The sequence below is a fragment of the Papio anubis genome, chromosome 3 (genome assembly GCF_008728515.1).
Source record: "Papio anubis isolate 15944 chromosome 3, Panubis1.0, whole genome shotgun sequence".
In the NCBI taxonomy this organism is placed as follows: Eukaryota; Metazoa; Chordata; class Mammalia; order Primates; family Cercopithecidae; genus Papio; species Papio anubis.
In genome coordinates, this window is record NC_044978.1 from 148,875,127 (window position 1) to 148,901,509 (window position 26,383).

The 26,383-nt window shown below is 42.9% G+C and overlaps 1 protein-coding gene across 5 annotated transcripts in view; it reads left to right on the forward strand.

Annotated features, from left to right (window-relative positions):
* The window catches only part of RELL1 (RELT like 1), a 92,573-nt gene that overhangs the window by 56,161 nt on the left and 10,029 nt on the right, over window positions 1–26,383 (forward strand). For 2 of the 5 annotated variants that reach the window (XM_009206652.3, XM_017958630.3), the window contains exon 7: window positions 16,002–18,335. The exons of 1 other annotated variant lie outside the window; for it this stretch is intronic. The gene's annotated coding sequence lies outside the window, so the exon portion shown is untranslated. Of the gene's footprint in view, window positions 1–4,954; window positions 5,126–15,108; window positions 15,135–16,001; window positions 18,336–26,383 lie in introns of those variants that run through there. 2 more of the 5 variants (XR_646864.3, XM_009206653.3) reach the window with 2 other exon arrangements.

Below are 26,383 nucleotides of genomic sequence, written 5' to 3' on the forward strand. Positions count from 1 at the left end.
GTTAGTACTATGATCATAGTTTTACAGATGGGGAAACTGATGAATGGGAAAGGTGAGTTACATGTTGAAGGTCATATAGCTGGAAAGAGGAGCATTCTGATTAAGGTCAGTGAAGGACTTGGCTGTGTGGGAAGAGAAGCATGTGGCTATTCAAGTCTTAGGTGAGGAAGGCCCAGCCAGCTTAGCTGCAAAGACAGTATGGGTCATAAGGACAGGCTGAGTATGAGTCATCAACTGGGCAGTGAGTTGAGAGATGGAGCTGATTGCACCAGAAGACCTGGCTTGCCCTCGGTTAGGAACTGCAAGATGATCCTCTTGTCAGACTCACCTCTGATTAGAGCTTGACTAACTAGTGCCATGGGTGATTTTGGCCACCACGGCCCGGAGAGCGGCACTCTAGATCTGGGAAGGTGAAAAGAATTAGGATTGCTCAGCTGGGTTTTTTGGCTCGAATCTGTCTGATTCTGACTGTAGAAATTTGGTCCAAGCATCTGAAGTCCTGACCACATTTAACTGATTTACAGTGAGATATTCTCTGCACAGCACGCTGTTATTCAGCAGGATTATATAAACAAGGACTGAATTTGATTAGAAGACATGGGTGTAACTCTGAGCTTCGCAATTTGGACGTTGTATTTAACTGCTCTACCCCTGGTTTCTTTGAACATGAAATAAGGTATTAAATTCATTGTTTTAATCCAACAGCCAAGAGAAAGTGTGGGATATAGTTGGCTGTCGGTAGAAGGTAGTCATATTGTATTGTACCGCTCAAAGCACAATGAGCAAGAGTGACCTTCAAAGGGTATGTGTTTTCCGAGCCTCCAACTTGTTGTAATTGATTTTCAAATTAAAAATTAATTTTTTATTATGGAAAATTTTAAACTCAAAAGTAGAATAATATCATGGATGTCCATGATCCCGAGTAAATTAATTATAATACCTACAGTTTTTTGAGTACTCTGTACTTGGCATGCTTTGAAAGACACATTCTGTGTATTAACTAATTTCTTTAATCCTCACGACAGCAGTCGGTAGGTGCTAGTTAGTACCCCATTTTGCCGATGAAGGTCTTAAGCACAGAGAGTTTAAACAACTTGTTTAGAGATATCAGCAAGAATGTGATAGAGTTAGACTTGAACCTGGGCAGCCTTGCTTCAGATGTCACAGACTTCATTCAACTGGGTCCAGGACAAGCAGTTCCCATGATTAGAGCCTGCTCAAATTGAGACCCGCTGGGTGGCCATATCTGATTACCCCAATGAAGTATGGGGCCCTGAAAAAGGAAGGAAGGGAATATTCATTGGTGTTTTAAAAATTATGTATTCCACTTTGGGAGGCCGAGACGGGCGGATCACGAGGTCAGGAGATCGAGACCATCCTGGCTAACACGGTGAAACCCCGTCTCTACTAAAAAATACAAAAAACTAGCCGGGCGAGGTGGCGGGCGCCTGTAGTCCCAGCTACTCGGGAGGCTGAGGCAGGAGAATGGCGTAAACCCGGGAGGCGGAGCTTGCAGTGAGCTGAGATCCGGCCACTGCACTCCAGCCTGGGCGACAGAGCGAGACTCCGTCTCAAAAAAAAAAAAAAAAAAAAAATTATGTATTCATTAAAATTTTTCTTGCAGTTTTTTTTTTCTTCTCAAATCTCATCCCCCACCAAAAATATGTTTGGAACATTTAACATGACTTGATTTTCCAACTAGAAAAATCCTGAAAAGTTCCCTTCTGGGCCAGACTCTCTGGTCCTTTCTGGTTCCAGACGAAGCCAGATCCGCACTGGAGTGCAGCTGGGGAAGCAGGAGAGGAGTGCTGTGGGTCTTTTCTACAATCTGATGCAGCCTTTAGAGTTGTGTTTTTTCCTGAAAGAGATTTTTGCTCAAATTTGGATTTTTAGCCAAACAATGTTACTGCAGTATTTTGTTTTACTGTAGAACAGTCTCAAATATTCAAAGACAAATGCATATCCACTTACTGGTTAGGTTTCTTTTTTTCTTTCTGTTGTTTAAGGTGGTTGTTACCAGAAACTAGACTTAATATTCTAAATAGAATGTTATCAAGACTGGGGCAGGATTTCTCTCTCGCTCCTCTGGCTCCTTCTCCCTTTACAAACCCCAAATCTGATGTTGGGCATGGCCTCCCCTGTTCTTCTCACCCTGCTTTGTTGGCCTGCGTTCTTTTTTGTGGCTACATCTAACTTGCCCTCTTGCCCTCCGCCTGATTTATTTTGGCAATGCGGTTAAAATGGTGTCTTTTTTCTACAGAAAATGTGTTTTGGTTTCTCCTGAGAAGAATAAGCTTTTGTTCTTCAAAGTTAAATAAATCGAATTGCTTTCAGCCTCCAAATGCCACTGCCTTGTCTTCATTGTCACTGGTCTTTGGCTTTTTAAAAATGATCCTGTCCTAAGCATTCTATGTCGCATGTTTCTGAAATCTGTACTCTGTTTTCCATTCGCTGATAGTATCCTGTTGGAAACATTGATTTAGTGAGTTTACATAACCATATTTAAAAATTTTTTTTTTAAATTAATCAGATTTTAATGGACACATGTTGCATATATTTATCATGTCCAATGTAATGTTTCCAAATATGTACACGTTGCGATGGCTAAATTGAGCTAATGAACATATGCATTGCCACACATACTTATAATTTTTTTTGTGTGGTGAGAACACTCCAAATCTACTCTTAGCAATTTTTAAGAATGAATATATTATTAACTGCAGTCACCATGTTGTGCAATAGATCTCTTGAAATTATTTATCCCCTCTAACTAAAATTTTGTGTCTTTTGACCAACCCCTCCCCCGCCCCTACCTCTAACCACCTTTCTTCTCTCTGCTTCTATGAGTTCAACTTTTTTAGATGCCACATGTAAGTGAGATGATGTGGTATTTGTCGTTCTGTGCCTGGCTTATTTTACTCAACATAATGTGCTCCAGGTTTATCCATTTTATCTTCAAAGATAGGCTTTCCTTCTTTTTTTCTGGCTGAACAGTGTTTCATTGTGTATCTATACTACATTTTATTCATTCATCTGTTCAGGGACTCTTAGGAAGATTCCGTGTCTTGGCTATTGGGATTATGCAGCAGTGCACATGGCAGTACAGATACCTCTTTGACATACTGATTTCAATACCTCTGGATATGTACCAAGAAGTGGGATTGTTGGATCATATGGTAGTTCCATTTTTAATTATTATTATTATTATTTTTTCATGAGACGGGGTCTCACTCTTGCCCAGGCTGGAGTGCAGTGGCACGTCGCCACTGTCCAACTGAAATTTTATGTCCTTTGACCAACATCTCCCCAATGCTCCCTTCCTGTTTTGCCCCCTTTTTAAATTGGGTTATTTGTTTTCTTGCTTTTGAGTTGTTTGTTTCTTGTATATTTTGGATAGTAACGCTTTATAAGATGTATGGTTTGCATGTATTTTCTCCCATTTGATAAGTTGTCTCTTCACTCTGTTCATTGTTTGCTTTGCTGTGCAGAAGCTTTTTAGTTTGATAAAATCCCATGGGTCCATTTTTGTTGCCTGTGCTTTTTGGGTCTTATCAAAAAATCGTTGCCCAGATCAGTGTCATGGAACTTCCCTCCTATATATTTTTCTAGTAGTATTACAGTTAGCGTTACTCTTATCAAAACAAAAATTAATAATATTAGACATCTCTTTTTATTTTTGTTTTATTATTCAGACTATTGTATTGATTTTTATTTCAGTATTTTATTTTAGTGATTAAAAGCTTGGTTTTAAACTGCTTACTTTTAATTGTGCTACTTAACCCCTAATGGTTTTGGGGAAGTTACTTAATGTTTTCAAGCCCTGGTTTTTTTGTCTTTAAAATGAGATTGTTGCTGGACATACATGATATGATGTATATGTAGTTCATAAATCAATCCTTGGCACGGAGTATCTGCTAAACATTCACTGCTGTTAACAGTTGTCATGCCTGGTGGTCTTAATGATTTATTAGGTCATTTATCAAGCATCAACTTTTGGTACTATGAATTCCTTTTACATCTTAAGAGCATTACAGCTTTGACCTCTCAGAACATCTCAGAAATAGATAGTATATGTCAAGTCCCTTAGGAATTTGGGCCATTTTCTTGTTTGCATTAAGGAGACCTTAGAAATAACCATTCCCAGCCAAGTGTGGTGGCTCACGCCTGTAATCTCAGCACTATGGGAGGCTGAGGCAGGCGGATCACGAGGTCAGGAGATCGAGACCATCCTGGCTAACACGGTGAAACCCCGTCTCTACTAAAAAATACAAAAAAAAATTAGCCAGGTGTAGTGGCGGGCGCCTGTAGTCCCAGCTACTCTGGAGGCTGAGGCAGGAGAATGACGTGAGCCTGAGAGGTGGAGGTTGCAGTGAGCCGAGATTGCACCACTGCACTCCAGCCTGGGCAACAGAGTGAGACTCCCATCTCAGAAAAAAAAGAAAAAAAAGAAAGAAATAACCATTTCCTTCTTCCAAGAGGTGGAATTAAAATTAGTAACAAGGCGATGGAAAAGTTTTGCTGACAAGTTCTTTTTATTATAAAGATCAGAGGGTGGAATAAATTGAAATGCTGGACTGAGACGTTTTCGGCCTAAGCGTGACTGCCGTGCCGGTGCTCTGCTTTGGAATAAAGTTCTCCTCTTTGTCAAGACTCTTTCATGGCTCAAACTCCCTCCTGAGCATCCGTGGCTAGTCACAAGGTGGCTCTTCTGACCTTCGGCCGCCTTCATGTTCTCCTCTAACAGTGAGGAAAGGCCCCTTGGCTCCTTTTTTGGCCTCTGTGATAGAAATTATAGTAGAAGCTCCTTGGGGACCCTCTTGAAAGTTGTACTGCTTGATTTGCAGTCCTCTCAATTGCTTTTCTTTTATTCATTCTCCAGGAAGCAGGTAATGATGAGAAACTGCAGGTACTACTAGTTAGTTTATTTTTTTCTCTCTCGCTGTAATTTTTTCAGGAAAAATGCATCTTTTTTAAAAAGCAAAAGGAGCTCAGATTTGATGGGAGCTCTTAAACTTGATCCACTGGTCTTATGGGGCAACGGAATATAAGAAGAAACTGCACCTAAAGTGGGCATGGATTAGGCCACCTTGGCTTGGTTTTCTGTGGCTAAACACATTTCTCAAAGGTAAAAGCAGTGCGATGATGCCTGCCCTGCTCCTGTCTGGAAGACTAAGGCCACTGAGTGCATCTTAAATGTGGGGGTGGAGGGAGGTTAGCATCTGCCCCACACCAGCTCTGTGAAGACTAGGAAGGTAGAAGAAAAAAGCTGAGTGAGGGATGGGACTTTAGAAGCAGTTTTAGGAATTGTAGGTAATAATATCCTATTTTACAGATGAAGAGCCAGGCTTAGAGGGATGAATGTTCCCCAAACCTCAGGGCTAGGTAGTGAGAGGGCTTGGATGGGAGGAAATTTATACTTGGGAGCTTACAGGCTCAGTGGCCGTGGAGTGTGAGGGAGCTTTGCTTTTCTTGGCAAGAAAGCAAACCAGCCGCCCTTTCTTCACGTAGCTCAGCAGCTCACAGAACTGATCACTCCAGCCTTGGGATGGCCCCCTTTGGCCTCCGATGGGATCATCTGATGAGCAGCTGATGGACTTTAAGGCTCTGCCTGGATCAGGTCCATGTCTGTGAGCCATTCACTTTTCTTCCAGGTAGACGAAGGTCATAGACTTGTAGACTTCAGAGCAGCTGTGATCTCTAGTTCAGATCAATGGAGGTACAATTATATCTTTAAAAAGTATTTCTTGGCCGGGCATGGTGGCTCACACCTGTAATTCCAGCACTTTGGGAGGCCAAGGTGGGCGGATCATGAGGTCAGGAGTTCGAGACCAGACTGGCCAACATGGCAAAACCCCATCTCTACTAAAAATACAAAAATTAGGTGGGCATGGTGGCAGGCACCTGTAGTCCCAGCTACTTGGGAGGCTGAGGCAGGAGAGTCACTTGAACCCGGGAGGCAGAGGTTGCAGTGAGCCGAGATCATGCCATTGCACTTTAGCCTGGGTGACAAGAGCAAGACTCTATCTCAAAAAAAAAAAGAAAGCATGACTTGAGCCCCTACTATCTGCCAGACAGTTGGCTGTGTTTAGGGATGTGGCAGCGTGTCAGACAGACAGTGAAGACCGTACTCTTACAGAGCTACTCTCCTAGTACTTATAGCAGACTTTTCTCCCCTGCACCTCCCAGGCCCCTTGTTTAGTGCGTGTTGTTACATATGTTGTTCAAGATCACGCTGAGAGTTCATTACGGAGCCAGGAACTGGGCTTCCTTATAGCTCATTCCTTTACTGTCTCCAATGTATTGGATAGTACAAGTGTTTGAAATGGAATTTTTTTAAAAGAACTGAAATATAATGCATGGGATAAAAGAACTGAAATAGAATGCATGGGATAAAATACTTAAACAGTCTAAAAATCTGCAGGGTGAAAAATAAATCCCCAAAATAAATCTTTGCTCCATCTTTATGCCCCTAACCCCTTTGTGTATATCATCTCTTAAACCTTTTCTCAAGAGGACACCACTGTGATCAGTGTTCTCTATGTTCTTTCAGGATTATGCTGTTCACGTACGTGCTGATGCAATATGTCAGTGTATATAAAGCCCCTCCGTTTGCCTTTCTACACATGAGAGCATGGATACTATACTTGTTGGTACTTTGCTTTTTATTGAAGTTGGTGATTTTTACGTTCTGTGGTTCCCTGACTGTTGAGTTTTTGTCTTACTCACAGATGACTGAGGAAGAACCAGCTTTTACTCTCCCATATTGACTGAGCCATAAGGAGTGAAAATGGTGGACACAGTTAAAAAGCTATATGCCCTGTTTATCCTCAGTTGTTGGGAGTGGCTTCAGTACGTTTATGGCCATGATCTGGGAGTTTTGAGCGGACCTAAAAACATACTTTGCTGTCATCAACTATGATGTTTTTTCTAAGTTATTCTTCCATGGCCTTGTTCTGTGCACAGGAGATACTAAAACGTATTTATCAGTATTCCCAGAGTTTAGGCAACATGGGGGACCAGGGATTTTTGATTTGTTTTGCTTTGAATTGCCACCAAAGCAAGCCATCTCCTCCTAGCACATATCTCCCTGGGCAGGGGCCTGCCCCAGGGCCCCTTCCTGTTGTTGACCAGAGGTGACCCAGTGAGCTAGAGCTTCTCTGTTCTTCCTCTTTATCCCTATCAGCTGTTTGACATCTGCTCTTTTCACTGTAGAAATTCAGCAATGTTGGAGGCTAGAGACTTTGGAGGGCCTAAAGACAGACTCAATGAGGGAAGTGGAAAATGAAATGCTTTCAGAGACATTTTTACCTATAATTAGAAAGAAAATTGAATTAATGGTTATAATCAGGATTTTAATTTTTCTTTATTTTACTATTATTATTTTTTGAGATGGAGTCTTGCTCTATCACCCAAGCTGGAGTGCAGTGGCGCGATCTTGGCTCACTGAAAGCTCCACCTCCCAGGTTCACCCCATTCTCCTGCCTGAGCCTCCCGAGTAGCAGGGACTACAGGTGCCCGCCACCGTGCCTGGCTAATTTTTTGTATTTTTAGTAGAGACGGGGTTTCACTGTGTTAGCCAGGATGGTCTCGATCTCCTGACCTTGTGATCTGCCTGCCTCAGCCTCCCAAAGTGCTGGGATTACAGGCATGAGCCACCACGCCCGGCTGATTTTTATTTTTCTTAATTTGTACCTTGAGACCTTGAGTACTACTAACATTGAATAGCTTAAGTTAAAACAGTACCTATTTTCTGTAAGTAACAGGACATAGGATACTGTAGTGGTTCCACCATAGAGGTTCTGGAATCAGACTTCTTGCGCTCAAGATCTTGGCTGTCACTTTTTAGCTTATCTAGCTTTGGACAAATTACTTAGCCTCTGATGCCCCAGCTTCTCCATCTGTTAAGTGTGGATAATGATACTCCTACAACTTTGTAGGGATACTGTTCCTTTGTTCTAAGTAAGTGCAAAATAGGTTAGGTGTTAAATTACTATATCAGATGAGCCCTGTTTAAACTTGTAGCCAGTAAAAGTGTTAAAATTAATGTTTTTAATATTTCTTGATTCTCTTGAAGCTCAGAGAGGCTAGGTTAGACATCACCTATAAGGTAAAGCAGTATTGTCCATTTGATACTCAAGTGGAGGCTTACTGAAGGCCAGTTAGCTGAACTCTGTCTAGCTCACAAGCCAGTAGAGAGGCAATATCTAACTTGTTCCATTTTCCTTATTAGAAAGAGATGGTACTATTCAGAGTAATCAGTTATTCTGCCTGTAGCTTAGTGTAGACATTAAATCAGAAGTGTGTTGAGACTAGTAGGAAACTGCTAAATTGCATTTAAATAATTTCCAGTTGAATCCTTCTTTTTCTAGGTACAGAATAACTTTTTTTTTTTTTTTTTTTTTTTTGAGACGGAGTCTCGCCTCTGTTGCCCAGGCTGGAGTGCAGTGGCCAGATCTCAGCTCTCACTGCAAGCTCTGCCTCCCAGGTTCACGCATTTCTCCTGCCTGTTTTCCCAAGTAGTTGGGACTACAGGCGCTCACTCCGCCCCAGCTAGTTTTTGTATTTTTTAGTAGAGATGGGGTTTCTCCTGTTAGCCAGGATGGTCTCGATCTCCTGACCTCGTGATTCGCCCATCTCGGCCTCCCAAAGTGCTGGGATTACAGGCTTGAGCCACTGCGCCCGGCCCAGAATAACTTTTGATGTCACTTACATTTTACTTGGAATAAGGTGCTCTGATTCTACCATCTCAAAGGCTGGTAAATCACAAGTGTTCAGTTGCTGTCACTTGGGAAACCCATTGTTGCTAAATATATAAGTACGTTGAAATTGCTATGAGAATATAACCCAGTAAAGAACAACCTTCAGACTTCAGTGAGATCTAAATCTAATGTCAGAAGATTCAAAACTGTAAGGAGTGCAGAATTTCTCATTGGTATTATTCAACAAAGAAGATAATATAATTTGCAGGCATATACATTTCTGTCTATGCTAGTTTAAAAAAGTGATTTCTATTTTGAATGGAGAAAAACACCTAGAAACATTATTTTTCCTGAATTGACCCACATACATAGAAAGCTTCTCACTATTTATATTAAAAAATTAAGGTTTTAGTTATTAAGACCCCTCCTCAAATTGGGGGTTATAATATTCAACTCATGCAATATGTAGTAGTTGATAAACATAAAAAATGCCCAACTTTACTAACGATGAAATAAATCCAAGCTGAGATCACTTTTTGCTTCTCTGGTGGCAAAGATGAATGTTAACACTAGCATGACCATATAACTCACATCCAAAATGAGGAGGTAGCTTACACCTGTAATCCCAGTGCTTTGGGAGGCTAAGGTGGGAGGATGGCTTGAGGCCAGGAGTTTGAGACCAGCCTGGGCAACATAGTGAGATCCTGTCTCTACACATTAAAAATTAAAAAATTAGCTGGGCATGTGGCATACACCTGTAGTCCCAGCTACTTGGGAGGCTGAGGTGGAAGGATTTCTTGAGCTCAGGCGTTGGAGGCTGTAGTGAGTCAGGATAGTGCCACTGCATTCCTGCCTGGGTGACAGAGAGAGACTCTACAGAGAATAAAAGGGACACTGAATAATTATTCTGGGTAAACCAGACCTCCAGGGCAAACTGGTTCATGTGGTCACCTTGGATAAAAGGGTGCAGGGGCCGGGCGTGGTGTCTCACGCCTGTAATCCCAGCACTTTGGGAGGCTGAGGCAGGCGGATCACGAGGTCAGGAGTTCAAGACCAGCCTGGCCAATATGGTGAACTAAAAACAAAAAAATTAGCCAAGTGTAATGCCGCATGCCTGTAGTCCCAGTTACTCAGGAGGCTGAGGCAGAAGAATTGCTCGAACCTGGGAGGCAGAGATTGCAGTGAGCCGAGATTATGCTATTGCACTCTAGCCTGGGTGATAGAGCGAGACTCCTTCTAAAAAAAAAAAGAAAAAGGGGTACAGGAGGCTGGGTGCGGTGGCTCACGCCTGTAATCCCAGCACTTTGGGAGGCTGAGGCAGGCAGATCACCTGAGGTTGGGAGTTCAAGACCAGCCTAACATGGTGAAACCCTGTCTCTACTAAAAATACAAAAATAGCTGGGGGTGGTGGTGCAAGCCTGTAATCCTACCTACTCGTGACGCTGAGGCAGGAGAATCACTTGAACCTGGGAGGCGGAGGTTGCAGTGAGCCGAGATCGCACCATTGCACTCCAGCCTGGGCAATGACAGCAAAACTCCATCTCAAAAAAACAAAACCAAACAAAGAAACTCCCTCGGTGCAGGGAGATGGACATTATCCCACACCGAAGCAGGGAGTCTACAATGGTCTCGACCTTTGTGGTGGCAATCTGGAACTGTAAAAACTTAAATATGTACTCTTTGACCAAATTATTCCAATTAATAGATATCATGCATAAATGCAAAGATAATGTTCAAAGTTGTTCACTTCAGCATTATTTATAGTAGCAAGTAACTGGAAGCATCTTTAAATGTCTGTCAGTGAGGGATTAAGTAGATGAATTGTGCCTTATACATTTCATAATGGCCTGCAAATGCCAAAGATTGAAGTAGATGCTGGGTGTGATAGCTCACACCTGTAATCCCAGCAGTTTGGGAGGCTGTGGCTGGAGGATTGCTTTAAGCCAGAAGTTCGAGATCAGCCTGGGCAACATAGCGACCCTATCTCTAGTTTAAAAAAAAAAATTTTTTTTTTAATTAGCTGGGCATGGTGGCATGCACCTGTAGTCCCAGCTACATGGGAGGCTAAAGTAGTGGCTTTAACTCCATGACTTAAGCCCAGGAGTTCGAGGTTCCAGTAAGCCATGATTGTGCCACTGTACATCCAACCTGGGCAACAGAGTGAGACCCTGTCTCTTAAGAAAAAAAAAGATTGAAGTAGCGTTATATGTACAGACACAGAGCATCTACTATATATTATTAGATTTAAAAAACGAGTTATAAAATATTCCAGTTGTGTTTAAAAATGATACGCAGCATGTCTCATTTTTCTTGGGTCGAAGTTGATTCTTTAAGCTTCCTCCCTGCATACTCGAAGCCCCTTCAGGGCTTGGGCAGTGCCTTTGGATGGTGTCTTCTCATCCTTTGCCGAGACTTCAGGTGGCACCTTGTACATAATTGGCCCGCAGTGATTGCTTAACAGGTGTGATAACACGGCATTCATCTCATCATCAAGAGTCCTCTGCAGATGAGTTGAATTCTAATTCCCAACTACTTTGAAATACATTTAAAAAATGATTCTGTAGTTTTAAAATTTTGCATTTCAAATAGAGTTACTGATTTTTTTTTTTTTTTTTTTTTTGAGACGGAGTTTCACTCTGTCACACAGGCTGGAGTACAGTGGTGCAATCTTGGTTCACTGCAACCTCCGCTTCCCAGGTTCAAGCGATTCTCCTGCCTCAGCCTCCCAAGTAGCTGGGACTATAGGCATGCACCATCATGCCCAGCTAATTTTTGTGTTTTTAGTAGAGATGTGGTTTCACCATGTTGGCAAGGCTGGTCTCGAACTCCTGACCTCAGGTGATCCACCCGTCTCAGCCTCCCAAAGTGCTGGGATTATAGGCATGAGCCATCATGCCCAGCTGAGTTACTGAAATTTTAATTAATATTTCGGTCTTTAAATGATTTTGTCATATTTGTTTTCTCCCCCATTTCTGAGATATATTTTTTGACCTCCACTGACTTTATAGTGTTGTGTTTGCAGAGTTTACCCTTTGGAAGTGGATTTAATTCTTGCTGTTTTTAATCAGTTGACAAACATTAGTACTGGGTCTTTATGCTTAAACCTTCATACGTGCATTAGAATCAATGAAGCATCTTATAGGAAAGCAGAGTCCTGGACTGCAACCCCATAGACTCTGATTTAGTAGGTCTCAGGGAGGGGCCCAAGGAATCTGCAGTTTTTGGTAGTATTTAAGCCGATTCTACAGCAGGTTCTGCTGATCACTCTGGGAAACACTGATTCTAAAAGATTGCATGGATTAGCCTAGATTAGCATGAATCTATTGGGTTTGTTAAATGAACAAGAGCATTTATTAACATAAGAAGGTATTCATGTTAATTTATAAAATTTAACACACAGTTTAGACCAGAGCAAGATTTAAAGGACTATAAGCACTGAATCCATTGTGATGCGATCCCATTAATCTCTATCTGCCAAGATGCCAATCTACACTGGCAGTACCGTTGCAGGACCATGGTGTCACATGCACAGCAATCATAACCCGCAAGCGTGTAACCGCAGAATGGTCAGTAGGGCCTGGAACAAGATAAATCTCTAACTAACACGTGTGAGCCTTAAAGGAGCACAGATTATTAGTGAACGATCACTTAAATGTAGCTCCAGGACTTCAGTGTTAATACTGCTGTCATGTAACTCTTTCTATAAACAATCTTCTCTATTTATTTTATTTAAAAGTGTTCAAGAAAATTACGAATCCGACTGTGTGATTCCATAGCCTTGTCTTAGAATGAGATGGAAATTCAGTGCTGTGTAAGTGTACTTTTGATCTTCCCAGGGACTGGGCCCCTTTAAAGTATAGGTTTTTAGCATCATTTAACTGTTCATGCAACCACAGTGATTTCCCCTGAGAGAGACCCTGACAGCATTTCTAGTTTCTGCATTTCCTTTCTGTTGCCCGCCACACAGGTGGGGAACAGAGAAGCGAGGGTACCAGAGGATCTCAGTGATGCTGTGGGTGTCTCTGGGGTGACCGGATAGCAATTCAGTGTGGAGGTAGCTTTGTGGTCTTCCAGGTCTGACTGCCTGGGATGGATTTCCTACTTTCCCATTACTAATTGTGTGGCCTTTGGTAAATTATTGAACCTGGAAGCCTCAGTTTCCTCCTATGAAAATGGGAATCATCATTGATTGACTCATGGAGTCATCAGGAAGATGGAGTTAATGACCCTAGAGTGCTTAGCATGACAGTACCTGGCACAGAGAAAGTGCTCTGCAAATGCCAGTGCTGTTATTATTAATCATAGACTTTTCCTTCCTTAACACCCTACACTTAGAGATTTTAGCGTTTACTGTTCATTAATCTGCTTAGGCTCCTAGTTTCTTATAACACGTTTCTAATTTTTAAAGGGATCAGTTTCTTTTTTTCTAGAGAATCCTTTTTAACAAGGCATAGATATTTATATGTGTATCCTAATCAGAGACATATGGCAGCTTCAGTGGAACCATAATATAATGATAGGATTATGGCTTTATCTTTATAAGATTATGTCATAACCAATAAACTCTAAAGAAAAAGACAACCTCTTCCTTTGCTCCAGATAAATCTTGTGGGTGGTTCTTTTTTTTTTGAGATGGAGTCTTGCTCTGTTGCCCAGGCTGGAGTGCAGTGGCTGGATCTCAGCTCACTGCAAACTCCGCCTCCCGGGTTCACGCCATTCTCCTGCCTCAGCCTCCCGAGTAGCTGGGACTACAGGCGCCCGCCACCTCGCCCGGCTAATTTTTTGTATTTTTAGTAGAGATGGGGTTTCACCGTGTTAGCCAGGATGGTCTCAATCGCCTGACCTCATGATCCGCCCACCCCGGCCTCCCAAAGTGCTGGGATTACAGGCGTGGGCCACCGCCTGGCCAAGTGGTTCTTAATTTTTATCTGTTAGTCTTCTTTTATAAGCAAAATGGTTACACTTTGAGATTTCTGAATTGTGTTTTCCATGTAATGGAACTTTGCTTGATTGTTTCCAGCTTGAGTAGTCACTTGTGTAAATTGCAATCACCAAATTTCTCCTGAAGAGAAAGGTCAGGCTTGCTCAGTGTGGTGTGGTCCCATGTGATGGCAGCTGGTAACAGTGAGTGAGTGGGTGTTTCTTCCCTCTCCCACCCACTCCTGTTAGCCTTCTGGTGTATCTGTGCCCACCCACACGTGATTTCTGACTGCTGCAGGACAATGTGGAAGGTACCTTGTAACACTTATTGTTGTTCTGGGTTAAAGAAGTACCTGGAAGGTCATAGTGTTGTGTCAGTTATGTGCTACCTTCTAATAAATGTGTGTTTGTAAGGAGAGACCAGAACTGCAAGGGTTTTAATAAGATTAGCTTTCCCTTTTCTGCTTAGTTTCTGGTATTAGCAGTGAGGACTTTAAGCAGCAATTTGTATTTTTTACTTCCTCTCCCGAAGATATTGCAGACAGTGCAGTTTTTATCAGCTGCAGAAGGCAGCTGTTGAAGAAAGCTAATGTGATTGTTGAGAGCAGAGAATTGGATGATGGTAATGACCAGAATAGTTAACCTTTCGGAGCACACTGATCGCTTTTCCTCGTATTAAGCGTTGTGCATAGGATCATCTCATGTCGAATCCCCAGTAACCCTATGAGAGAATGCTACAGAGACAGCCATGGTTCCACAGCTGGCAGTAGGGGTCTGGATTTGAATCCAGGCCGCTCTTTCTTAGCCTAGCCTGTATTCTTGCATGCCCCGTTCTCAAAGCCGGTCAAATCTGTGCAAAGCACTCAAACTGAGGAGTGTTTCTAGGTTGCAGTGAAAACGGTTACTGTGATGAAACATTACTTTCTAGGCCTGACATCCCCCACCTGTGACTTTGTTATTTTCCTTGATGCAAAAATGTGTAGTTCTAAGGGAGCACATAAAGAGGAGACATAAAAATAGTGGAATACCATACCTGTTTTCTAGATAATGGCCTAGTTTAAGGTTTTGCCTGGAAAATTCCCTCTCATTTTTTCCTTTTGTTTTTTAGGGCCATTTTTATATTTCTCTACCTCTGGCCTTTTTACCTTTTTTCCCCCTCTGCTAGAATGTTTCTATGAATTGACTCTTACCTGAAAGTAGTTCCAGACTTGACTTTGTTCAGTTTTACAGTAAAAATCCGCAGTTCTTGTACAGTTTTGGCAATTCAGTGCAGGGTATTACTTACTTCATTAGAATTAAAAACTTGATCCTTGCTGTTTTATTGGACAATGTTTCATTTCCTTTTTAGCTAAGGGGATAGAGGTCCTTTGCTCATCATCTCATTTGGGAAATAAATCTCTTTCTTTCTGTCTCTCTCCCTCATTCTTCCGCCTGTGCTCTGTCTCTATGCTCTTGTAACCACTGAATATTATGGACGACCAAATGACAGAAGAGGATAACATAGATAATAATAAGGTACGTATCTTGAAGGACAATCTGTAAAATAAGTAAAAAGTATGTTCTTCAAAACACTTCTACCAGCTTCATGCTATTTCTTCATATTTCTGCAAGCTGGATCTGTCTCTGGTTTTGTTTAGCGTTTATAGGGTACACATGATTTTGGCAGATAGGAGAAGGTTTTGTTCCTGAACCTCGTGTGGGTTCACCTGCATGGTATGTGTGTTTCAGCATACATGGGGAGCTCTGTAATTTTAGTCCTGTCCTGGGTCATCCCAGTCTATAAAACAGGAAAGTAAAAAGTCACAGAACTGTTCATTATATGAGATAGTTATAAAAAGTCATTTAAAAAGCAGGGAGCTATTTTACAAGTATGGGGCTTTGTTTGTAATGTAAATGTAGACGTTGACAAGGGTTGGTTGTTAGAATGACTTAAAAATACAATCCAGAACCCTGAAGGTACAATAAAGACCTAAGATGGTATGTTTAATCATTGTGTTCTTACTTGAAATCCCAACTGTGCAGTCCTGGATGGTCAGTAGAGACCTCCAGTCAACTCTCTTCCGTGGGGCTTTAGAAAGACACCTATGGAAGGCACATCACGTGGGAAAAGCAGGAGCAAGAGAGAGAAAGGGGGAGGGGCATGTACGTTTAAACAGCCAGATCTCCAGAGAACTCTTGGAATTAATTGTATTTTACTTAAATTTCTTCAGACTGAATTCTAGAAAAAAAATGTGTAATGGTGGAAGGAATGGGGTGGGATGGGATGGGACAGGGTAAGAATAGTTTATAATTCTTCTGTGTTTTTAAATACTCAGGCAGATTAATATGTGATATGATGCTTACCCTTGGTTAATGATCTACTTTTTTTGTTTTTTCTTGCAGGAATGACTTGACTTGAAGAACTCTAAGAGACTGAAAACTTACAAGATATGAAGTTGCCTCGGGAATTTTTTATATATTTTATACAATTTCTGTCATGGAGTCAGCAGGCATGTGAATAAAACCTAAAAGGGAATGTTATTGCTGTGCCGTATACAAAATTCAGTTTGCTTTGAAAGAGTCTTGAAAAATTTATTATACTTCCGGGGAAGGAAAGAGCTGTTTTTATCTTCCTAACCACTCCCCGCCTCTACCCTTCCCAGCCCCTAATCCCAGGCCTTAGTGTACACACTGTAGTTTTTCCATTATGATCAGTATGTGCAGTGACACTATTCACGTACAGTCTGAGCTTATGCTCAGGGGTGTGTGTGTATATGTGTATACATGTGTGCACGTGAGCGTGAGTTTCTCTTTTTCCTGTTCCTACATCCTAGATCTTCATACATACAGGTTAGCTGTTACAAAAGAAAAGATAAATCTTCAGTGGTAAAAGCTCAATGGAAAGAATCTAGTCTAGCCCTGAGGAGTTGATTCCCCAAGGGACCATGGAGTCAGATGGGACCAGATGCTAGACTTTGGATGCCTTGACTACAAATTCAGCATTAACTCCTGCCACTACCATGTCACTCCTACAGCACTTACACATTTTGAGAAGGTTTTTTTTGAGACAGAGTCTCGCTGTGTCATCTAGAATGGAGTGCGGTGGCATAATCTCGGCTCACTGCAATCTCCACCTCCCCAAGTTCAAATCATTCTCCTGCCTCAGCCTCCTGAGTAGCTGGGATTACAGGCATGTACCACCGAGCTTGGCTAATTTTTGTATTTTTAGCAGAGACGGGGTTTCACTATATTGGTCAGGCTGGTCTTGAACTCCTGACCTCAGGTGATCTACCCGCCTCGGCCTCCCAAGGTGCTAGGATTATAGGCGTGGGCCACTGCACCCGGCCTTTTTTTTTTTTTTTTTTCCCTAACCTTTAGCTGAGCGATTCTTGGTCAATCCATTGAGTAAAGGAGAAAATGGTTTAAAGTCACACACACACACACACAAATTTGTTTGGACAACCCAATGCCAAGCCAAAAGAACCCTGCTTCTCATACAAGATGGGCCTGCACCTACCTCTGGCATGTTTTTCTTTGTGTATTTCCTGTTTTTCCTCTTGTAACTAATGCTCCTTATTTAAAATACTCCAGTTACTTTCCCTTTAGGCCTGACAGACTTTTCTTTTTCTTTTTCTTTTTTTTTTAACTGTACATTTTACAAAACACCTGAAAGGACCCAGAGGCATAAATAGTAGTACGTGATTTATGGTAGCTCTGGGGTGAGCTGGCAGGGAGAGTTACAAGGTCTCCAAGACCCGCCTCCATGTCAGTGTTGGGGGTGCCTTGGGCACTTCCTTTATTTCACATAGAAAAAGCACATCTTTCATTTGTGTCCCAAAAGATGATTTTCATAAAAATATACTTCAAAGTATTTACTGTACATAGACGTAAGCGATTCTATTTCCAGCATCAAACTAAACATGTCTAACCTTTTAAGTAAATGGGGAATTCAGTTCCATGAGAATTTTTACTGACAACTAATAAACACTGTGTGTGTATACATTCATCTACACTGTGGACCGGAGAAAGTCAGTATGGAAATAAATTTCACTGAGATCCAGAAAGTAGCAATATAGGACTTCTAGTGGTATGTATTAGTGTAAATAATATATGTGCAGCCTAGGCTAATCGTTTTAATTAAAAACAAACAAGCATACTTTTTTGATTTAAAAAATATGCCCTCAAAATGGTGGGGGATAAAATGTAAGATATTCTTTAGCTTTAATTATTTTTCCATCTTATGCAAGTCAGAGCACTTTTTTTTTTTTTTTAAATAGCAATACAACAGGCAAGAGAATACTCAAAAATATTTAAAATTGTATTTATACCAAGAGTATGTTTTAAATATTTTCTAATACTTGAGCAGTTTTTGTCTGGCAGGCTTCCAAATTTGCCAAAAGTTAAGTGTTCGATATTTTCAACACATACGCTTTTTACTGGTTTATACTGAACTCTGAGAATTCCTAAGTGTTCCCAAAGCTACTGATGTTTACAGGTCTTGTGTTTCTTCTCCTTCTTTCTAAGGATGAGGGAATCCACAGCAGACTTTCTCTAGAAAACACTAATGATGGACAACTTTTTGGTGTCATAAATGAGTTGGCTACTACCTTGATGTAAAAATTTGTAAAGGAAATTTTTCACCATTTCGAGTGTCAAGTGTATTTTTAACTGTCTGGTTTGTACTTTTATGACTTTTGTACTACCAAAGCGGAATTAAAAATAAAAATGTTAAACGCAGCATGTTGTCTTGTGAGTGATCCAAGTATTGGCGCCTTGTACACTGGAAGTTCAGTCGTGGCAGTCTAATTATTGAGCTTAATTTTTTACAGTGCTGAGTTTCTTGTGTCTTGAAATATCAAGTGATCATTTGGCTGACTTTCCTCATGGGGTTTCCCGTCCTGCAGTACCCCTTCCCCTAACACACGCATACCTTGCAGATACTGTGGGTTTAGCCCCAGCCTACTGCAATAAAGAAAATATTGCAAGCAAGCCAGCCACATGAGCTTTCTGGTTTCCCGCTGCATATAAAAAAGTTGTGTTTATACTATAGTCTATTAAGTATGTGCAATAATATTCTGTCAAAAAACGTACATACCTTAATTTAAAATACTTTATTTCTAAAAAAAATATGATAATCTGAGGCTTCAGCAAGTCATAATCTTTTTGCTGCTGGAGGATCTTGCCTCCATGTGGAAGGCTACTGACCAGGGTGGTGGTTACTGAAGGTTGGGGTGGCTGTGGCAATTTCTTAAAATAACACAGTGATAAAGTTTGCTGCACTGATTGACTCCACCTTTCATGAAAGTTTTCTCTATAGCATGCAGTACTGTTTGACAGCATTTTATCACAGTAGAACATCTTTCAAAATTAGAGTCAATCATCTCAAACTCTGACGCTGCTTTATCAACTAAGTTAGGACCTTGCTCTGTATTAGGGTTTGGCTCAAGGGAATGTTGTGGCTGGTTTGATTTTTTTTTATCCAGGCCACTGAATCTGTCTCCATATCAGCAATAAGACTGTTGCACTTTCTTATCATTCGTGTATTTGCTAGAGTAGCATTTTTAATTCAAAACTTTTGCTTTGCATTCACAACTTAACTATTTGGTACAGGAGACCTAGTTTTCTGCCTGTCTCGGCTTTTGACGTGCCTTCCTCACTTAGCTTAGTCCTCACTAGCTTTTGATTTCAGATGAGATGTGCGTGACCCTTCCTTTCACTTGAGCAGTGAGAAGCCATTCTAGGGTTACTGATTGGCCTATTTTAGTATTTTGTCCCAGGGAATAGGGAGGCCTGAGGAGAGGGAGAGAGACGGGGGAATGGCTGGTTGGTAGAGCAGTCGGAACACACACACGGCATTTACAGATTCAGTTCGTCATTTTATGTGGGCACAGTTCACGTCATCCCAAAACAATTACGATAGTAACATCAGAAATCACTGATCACAGATCACTATACTAGATATAATAATAATGGAAACGTTTGAAATATTTCAAGAATTACCCATATGTGACACAGAGACACGAGTGAGTACATGCTGTTGGAAAAGTCGTGCTGATGGCCGGGCGCGGTGGCTTATGCCTGTAATCCCTGCACTTTGGGAGGCCAAGGCGGGTGAATCATGAGGTCAGGAGATCGAGACCATCCTGGTCACCATGGTGAAACCTTGTCTTTACTAAAAATACAAAAACAAACAAACAAAAATTAGCTGGGTGTGGTGGTGCGTACCTGTATTCCCAGCTACTCAGGAGGTTGAGGCAGGGGAATTGCTTGAACCCGGGAGGAAGAGGTTGCACTGAGCCAAGATTGCCCCACTGCACTCCAGCCTGGGCGACAGAGAATCCATCTCAAAAAAAAAAAAAATAGTGGTGGTGCTGATGGACCTGCTCACCTTGCAGAGTTGCCACACACCTAGTTTATTAAAAACAAAACAAAAACAAGAAAACCCTGCAATATCTGCAAAGCACACTACAGCAAAGGGCAATAAAATGAGGTATGCCTGTTACTACTTTTTAAATTTGAAGATAATTTTGGACTTATAGCAGAGTTGCAAAAGCAGTACAGAGTTCATGTGAAGCCTTCCCTCCATTTCCCCGTATGTTACCATCTTAACTATAAAAAAGTGATCACAACTAAAAAAATTAACAGTGGTACGGTACCATTCATTAAATCACAATGTTCTTTGAATTGCATCCATTTGTCTCACTGATTTCCCCTGCTGTTCCGGGATCTCCCACTGCATTTCGTTGTTGGATCCTGTCTCCTCTGATCCTTGACTGCCTTTAGTCTTTTCTTGTGTTTTGTGATCTTGACACTTGAATGTACTGATCAGTTCTTTTGTAGAATGTCCCTCAACCTAGGTGTTCCAGCTGATTCTTGTGATTAGACAGGTTTTGCATAAGGGAAGGGACACCACACAGGTGATGCGCCCTTCCCATTACATCGTGTTGGGAACATGACGGTACGTATTACCAGTGATGTCAGCCTTCATCATTGCCCAAGGTGGTGTCTGTCAGGTTTCATTTTGATAAAGTTACTATTTTCCCTTTGAAATTAATAAATATTAGAGGGAAGATACTTAGAGATTAGGCGAATATCTTATTTCTGCTTAAACTTTCACACATTAATTTTACCATCTGTATGACTTTTCTAGGGCTACCATAACAAATTACCGAAACCTGGCTGGCCCAGAACACAGAAATGTATTCTTCCACCGTCTAGAAGGCCAGAACCTGAGGTCAAGGTGTATGCAGGGGGATTCCTTCTGATATCTCTAGGGTATAATCTGGCCCATGCCTCCCTGCTAACTTCTGGTGGGTGCTGGCAATTCTGGCCATTCCGTGCTTTCTTCCCTGTGTCCTCCTATAAGGACAACAGGCATTGGGTTTAGGGTCCACCCTAATCCAGTATGACTTCATTGTAACTTGATTACATTTGCAGAGAACGCTTTCAGGTTGGTGCTCGTGTCCTTTGATGTGGTTCCATCCTTTACTTTACTTTTCTCCTTCCCTCCTCCACCTATTACCCTCCCTCCCTCCCTCCCTCCCTCCCTTCCTTCCTTCCTTCCTTCTCTCTTCTTTCTTTCTTTCTTTCATTTCTTTCTTTCTTTCTTTCTTTCTTTCTTTCTTTCTTTCTTTCTTTCCTTCCTTCCTTCCTTCCTTCCTTCCTTCCTTCCTTCCTTCCTTCTCTCTTTCTCTCTTTCTTTCATCTTCTTTCTTTCTTCTTCTTCTTCTTTTTTTTTTTTTCAAACTCTCACTCTGTTGCCCAGGCCAAAGTGCAGTGGTATAACCTTGACTTGCTGCAACCTTTGCCTCCCAGCTTCAAGCGAGTCTTCTGCCTTGGCCCCCTGAGTAGCTGGGATTACAAGCATACACCACCACACCTGGCTAAATTTTGTATTTGTAGTAGAGAGGGGGTTTCACCATGTTGGCCAAGCTGGTCTCGAACTCCTGGCCTCAAGTGATCCACCTACCTCGGCCTCCCAAAGTGCTAGGATTACAGGTCCTTTCTTTTTTGAAAGCCCTGTATTACTTCCTGGCACCACAAGATGCTCCAGGTTCATCTTGTCTTGTATTTTCCTCGCCCCAGACCTGAAAGCAACCACTAACCCAAGGAGCCCTGGTTCCTTTTATTGAACAATGATGTTTAGAAATAAAGAGCATTAGGTGTCCTCATTGATGCTGAAATGTCACAGCTACTAGGCCCCCTGTACACACATATATACAAACACACACCAATACATGTGGATACACACATCTTTATGTATTTTTGTATATATCTGTAAAACAAAAGCATGGGTCCACACTGCTACCTCTGACTCCAGTCTTGCTCCATAGTACTCATTCTAACCTTCCTGCTTTCCTTATTTGTAACTTTCTTTTCTTACAGAGAGGAAACCCAGCTCTTATTATCTATGATATTTTTACATGTTTATTCAACCCTAGCATACATATTAAGTAGTTTGAAAATATATTACTGTGAGAAACACAATTGCTAACTGAAGTTGTGTGTGTGTGTGTGTGTGTGTGTGTACGGTTCTTGGTTTTAGCCTTACAGTATTTAGTCAAAACTGTATTTGCCAAAGTTACTTAGGTCAGCTCCTTTGTTCCCCATTCCCTTCTGTGTGGTAATGTGACTCATTTGTAACACGGAGTCATTTGTCACCATCTGCATTCTTCATATCCTGGTTGAAATTTTTAAAATGTATATACAGCAGGCTGGGTGCAGTGTGGCTCACGCTTGTAATACCAGCACTTTGGGAGGCCGAGGCGGGCGGATCACGAGGTCAGGAGATCGAGACCATCCTGGCTAACACTGTGAAACCCCATCTCTACTAAAAATACAAAAAATTAGCCGGTCATGGTGGTGGGCGCCGGTAGTTCCAGCTACTTGGGAGGCTGAGGCAGGAGAATGGTGTGAACCTGGGAGGCGGAGCTTGCAGTGAGATCGCACCACTGCACTCCAGCTTGGGCGACAGAGCAAGACTCCGTCTCAAAAAAAAAAAAAAAAAAAAGGATATACAGCAAACTTCACTCTGTGTGGTACCTCATAGCATGCTGATTTGGAGTGCATGTGTGTGTGTGCGTGCGCGTGTCTCCTTGAAAACAAGATGATCAATAACAGCTTATGCTGAGGAAGTAGAAAGGTTGACTTGGTCATTTGTGACCAAGTCACACAACATGAGAACCAGAAACTCAGAATGTGTGCATTAGGATGGACATTAGGAATTCCCCCCCAACAACCTATTTTACAGCTGAACGGGGTCACTTGGGGAGACAGGCTTAGTTTTTGATTAACTGGCCTTTCGGGTATCCCCTCTAGTACATGTGCAGTGCAGAATGGGGACGTTTGGTCACTAACTGGCTTTCATGTCTTTCTTGGCTCATTAGGGGAGTAGTGGGAAGCTGGCGATGTGGCACATATGACCCTTCTGTTCCCCATGATGACAGACGCTAGCTTTGCAACGCTGGCCCTGAACAATTGGTTCAGCAATCTCCCCACCCTGGCAGCTCCTAGGTGAATTTGCCAGGGGGCCTGTCCACGGCCTTGAATGCTCCTGCACTTCTTTTTCAAATCTATCTTTACATCCAGGCTTCCTCCACCCCAGTCAGCTATAGTGAAAAGGTGGGGAACCCTTCCTTTCGTCTCACTGAGGACAGTAGAGTTGGAAGCTTGGAAATGGGGTCGCGCGATTTAGTGCGTAGTATCACTGAGGGCTTGTTGTGTGGTCAAAGAGGACTGTGTTTTGTATCTGAGGTTTGACTTGCCAGTTCTTAGATCCTCCGACCCTTTTGTCTGGGTGGGGCATGTTGGTTCTACCCAAGGATTCCCTCCTTCTCTCCTCATCTTCTCAGGACCATGGTGCAGGACTGTTCCCAGATCTCCCCAGGGACCCTCACTGTAGCTCTAAACACCTAAGGGACACCTGGGACTTCTTGGTCTTGGGCATTTTGTGGCTTGGCCAGGGGGTGGTGTGGCTGCCCACGCGGTTCAGCTGGTGTCCAGAGCCCTGCAGGTCCTCTCACAGAACTGGCCCTTCGCCCCCTCTGCTGGCCGAATAGGAGAACTGCACGGCCGTTGGGGGTTGGTGCTGTATCTTCCCTCTAGCCCTGGTGCGCAGAAAGCACCCGTGATTTTTTGCTGAATGAATAAATAAACAAAAGCCCACCTTTAAAAACGAAAGACTACCATTAGCTATTTTATGAGCGTAAAGGTTCAAGTCTAGTTTTTTTCTAACCCATTTTCTGGCGCTGCCAGCTTGTCTTTATTGTTTTTCTCATCGGACCCTCCAGTTTCTCACCTGGGAGCTTGTGTCCCTGCAGGTGTTACCTGGATACTGGTGAGAATGATGCGGTTCCGTTTTGGAGGGAATCCCGTGCGCTGAATGCTGTCATGGAAGTGGTGTGGTCTCAGAGAAGTAGGCACGACCTTTGCTGTTGCGTTTGAGCCCCAGCTCTGCCACTCACCACTGTGTGATATTGAGAAAGGTGTCTTATCTTTCTGAGCCTCAATGCCATCTGTAAAATGACCTGTCTCACAGGAGTTTTAAGGATCAGAAAAAATGCCTGCAAATTCACTGTCTTCTCATCCACCCCTGCCGAGGGCGCCACTGCTGTAAAGGGCTCTACATGCGTCCGTCCCCCACAGCCGATCAGAGTGGCTGTGGATGGCCCAGCACACTCAACTTTGAGTCGAGTTGAGCCAGCAAGTTACTTGCTGTGGAACTGAGCCACAGAGTTCCATAGCCTCGTCGGGGAGCCCATGAGGGTTCCCATGGCTAAAGCTACAGCATTAGCCGCCAGAGCAATAAACCATTTTCTCCATCAAACAGGCTGGAAAAAATGGTTTACTGCTCTGGTGGCTAAAGCTGTAGGCTAGGGGGCTGGTGGAGACCATATTTCCTGCTGTGTAGTCCTCTTTCCTGGTGTGAGGAAAGGTGGGGAATGTGCAGAGGGAAGACAGGGCAGGTTGCTTTCTTTTTTTTTTTTTTATTGGTTTGAGACAGAGTCTCAGTCTGTCACCTATGCTTGAATGCAGTGGTACAATCATGGCTCACCAGAGCCTCGAACTCCCAGGCTCAAGCAATCCTCCCATCTGAGCCTCCCAAGTAGCTGGGACTGCAGGCGCGAGTCATCATGCTCGGCTACTTTTTTTTTGTATTTTTCGAAGAGACGGGTTTTTTTCACGTTGCCCAGGCTGGTCTCGAACTCCTGAGCTCAAGCGATCTGCCCACCTTGGCCTCCCAAAGTGCTGGAACTACAGGCATGAGCCACTGTGACCAGTCTGGTTGCTTTCAAGCCCCAGATTCAGTTGTCCCCAAGGCCTAGTCGCCCTTCTGAACTTCAAGAACATTTCAAGGAAATTCTTTTGTTATCTAGTTTGGGTTTCTGTCATTTGCGGCCAACCAACCAAACCAACAAAAGAACTCATGACTAATGCAGTTATTTGCAGGAACGTAGCTGTAGGAGGAGTTACAGAGCCACATGGAAAGTGAAACTCTGGCATCCAGCCCTGCAGCTGAGACTTCCTAGAGCTCCCTTGAATCCATCGCCAGAAGGCCTGGCCATGGTGCGGTTTCTGTTGTGAAACGCGTTTGCAAACCCTCTTCCTTTTATTGCTTCAGGAGAGTTTCCTTTCACCATCTTTCCTGGACTGGCACAGGGCTCATTCTTTTTTTTTTTTTTTTGAGACGGAGTCTCGCTCTGTTGCCCTGGTTGGAGTGCAGCGGCCGGATCTCAGCTCACTGCAAGCTCCACCTCCCGGGTTTACGCCATTCTCCTGCCTCAGCCTCCCGAGTAGCTGGGACTACAGGCGCCCGCCACCTCGCCCGGCTAGTTTTTTGTATTTTTTTAGTAGAGACGGGGTTTCACCATGTTAGCCAGGATGGTCTCGATCTCCTGACCTCGTGATCCGCCCATCTCGGCCTCCCAAAGTGCTGGGATTACAGGCTTGAGCCACCGCGCCCGGTACAGGGCTCATTCTTATAGCTCCCGATAAGAGCACAGATTTGGCATTCAGATGCCTTTGGCCATCTGTGACCTTAAACTCTTTGGACCCTGTCTTCTAACTATAGAATGAAGATAATATGTGCCTTTAAGGGTGGTTGTGAGGATCATATGAGCTCAGACGAGTAATGCATTTAGTACAGGGCCAGGCACAGTCAGTGCTCAGTGGTCTCTGAGACAAAATAGAACAATCTACCGGCCGCAGAGATGCCAAGTTCCAACCCTCTGTAGTGGAATAAATGATGGGGATTTTGCCTTTTGAGAGTTAGTTTTTCATGTTTCTGCCACAGTCATATTGTTTATAACATTCAAAGGTGGGCTGGGGGAGGAACCAGGTACAAGATGTAGCTGCAAAGCCTACGGAGCCTGAGGTTCTCCTGATGGCAGGTCAACTGCCTTATTGGAGCGAATGACTTTCTTGCCTTTTTTCTTTTTTTTTGTTGAGATTGAGTCTCTCTCTATCGCCCAGGCTGGAGTGCAGTGGAGCGATCTCAGCTCACTGCAAGCTCCGCCTCACAGGTTCACGCCATTCTCCTGCCTCAGCCTCCTGAGTAGCTGGGACTACAGGCGCCCGCCACCACGCCCAGCTAATTTTTTTGTATTTTTAGTAGAGACGGGGTTTCACCATGATAGCCAGGATAGTCTCCATCTCCTGATCTCGTGATCCGCCTACCTCGGCCTCCCAAAGTTTTGGGATTACAGGCGTGAGCCACCGTGCCCGGCCAACTTTCTTGCCTTGACTGATGTTGAATGAACCAGATCGACCAGTAACTCAATTTATTT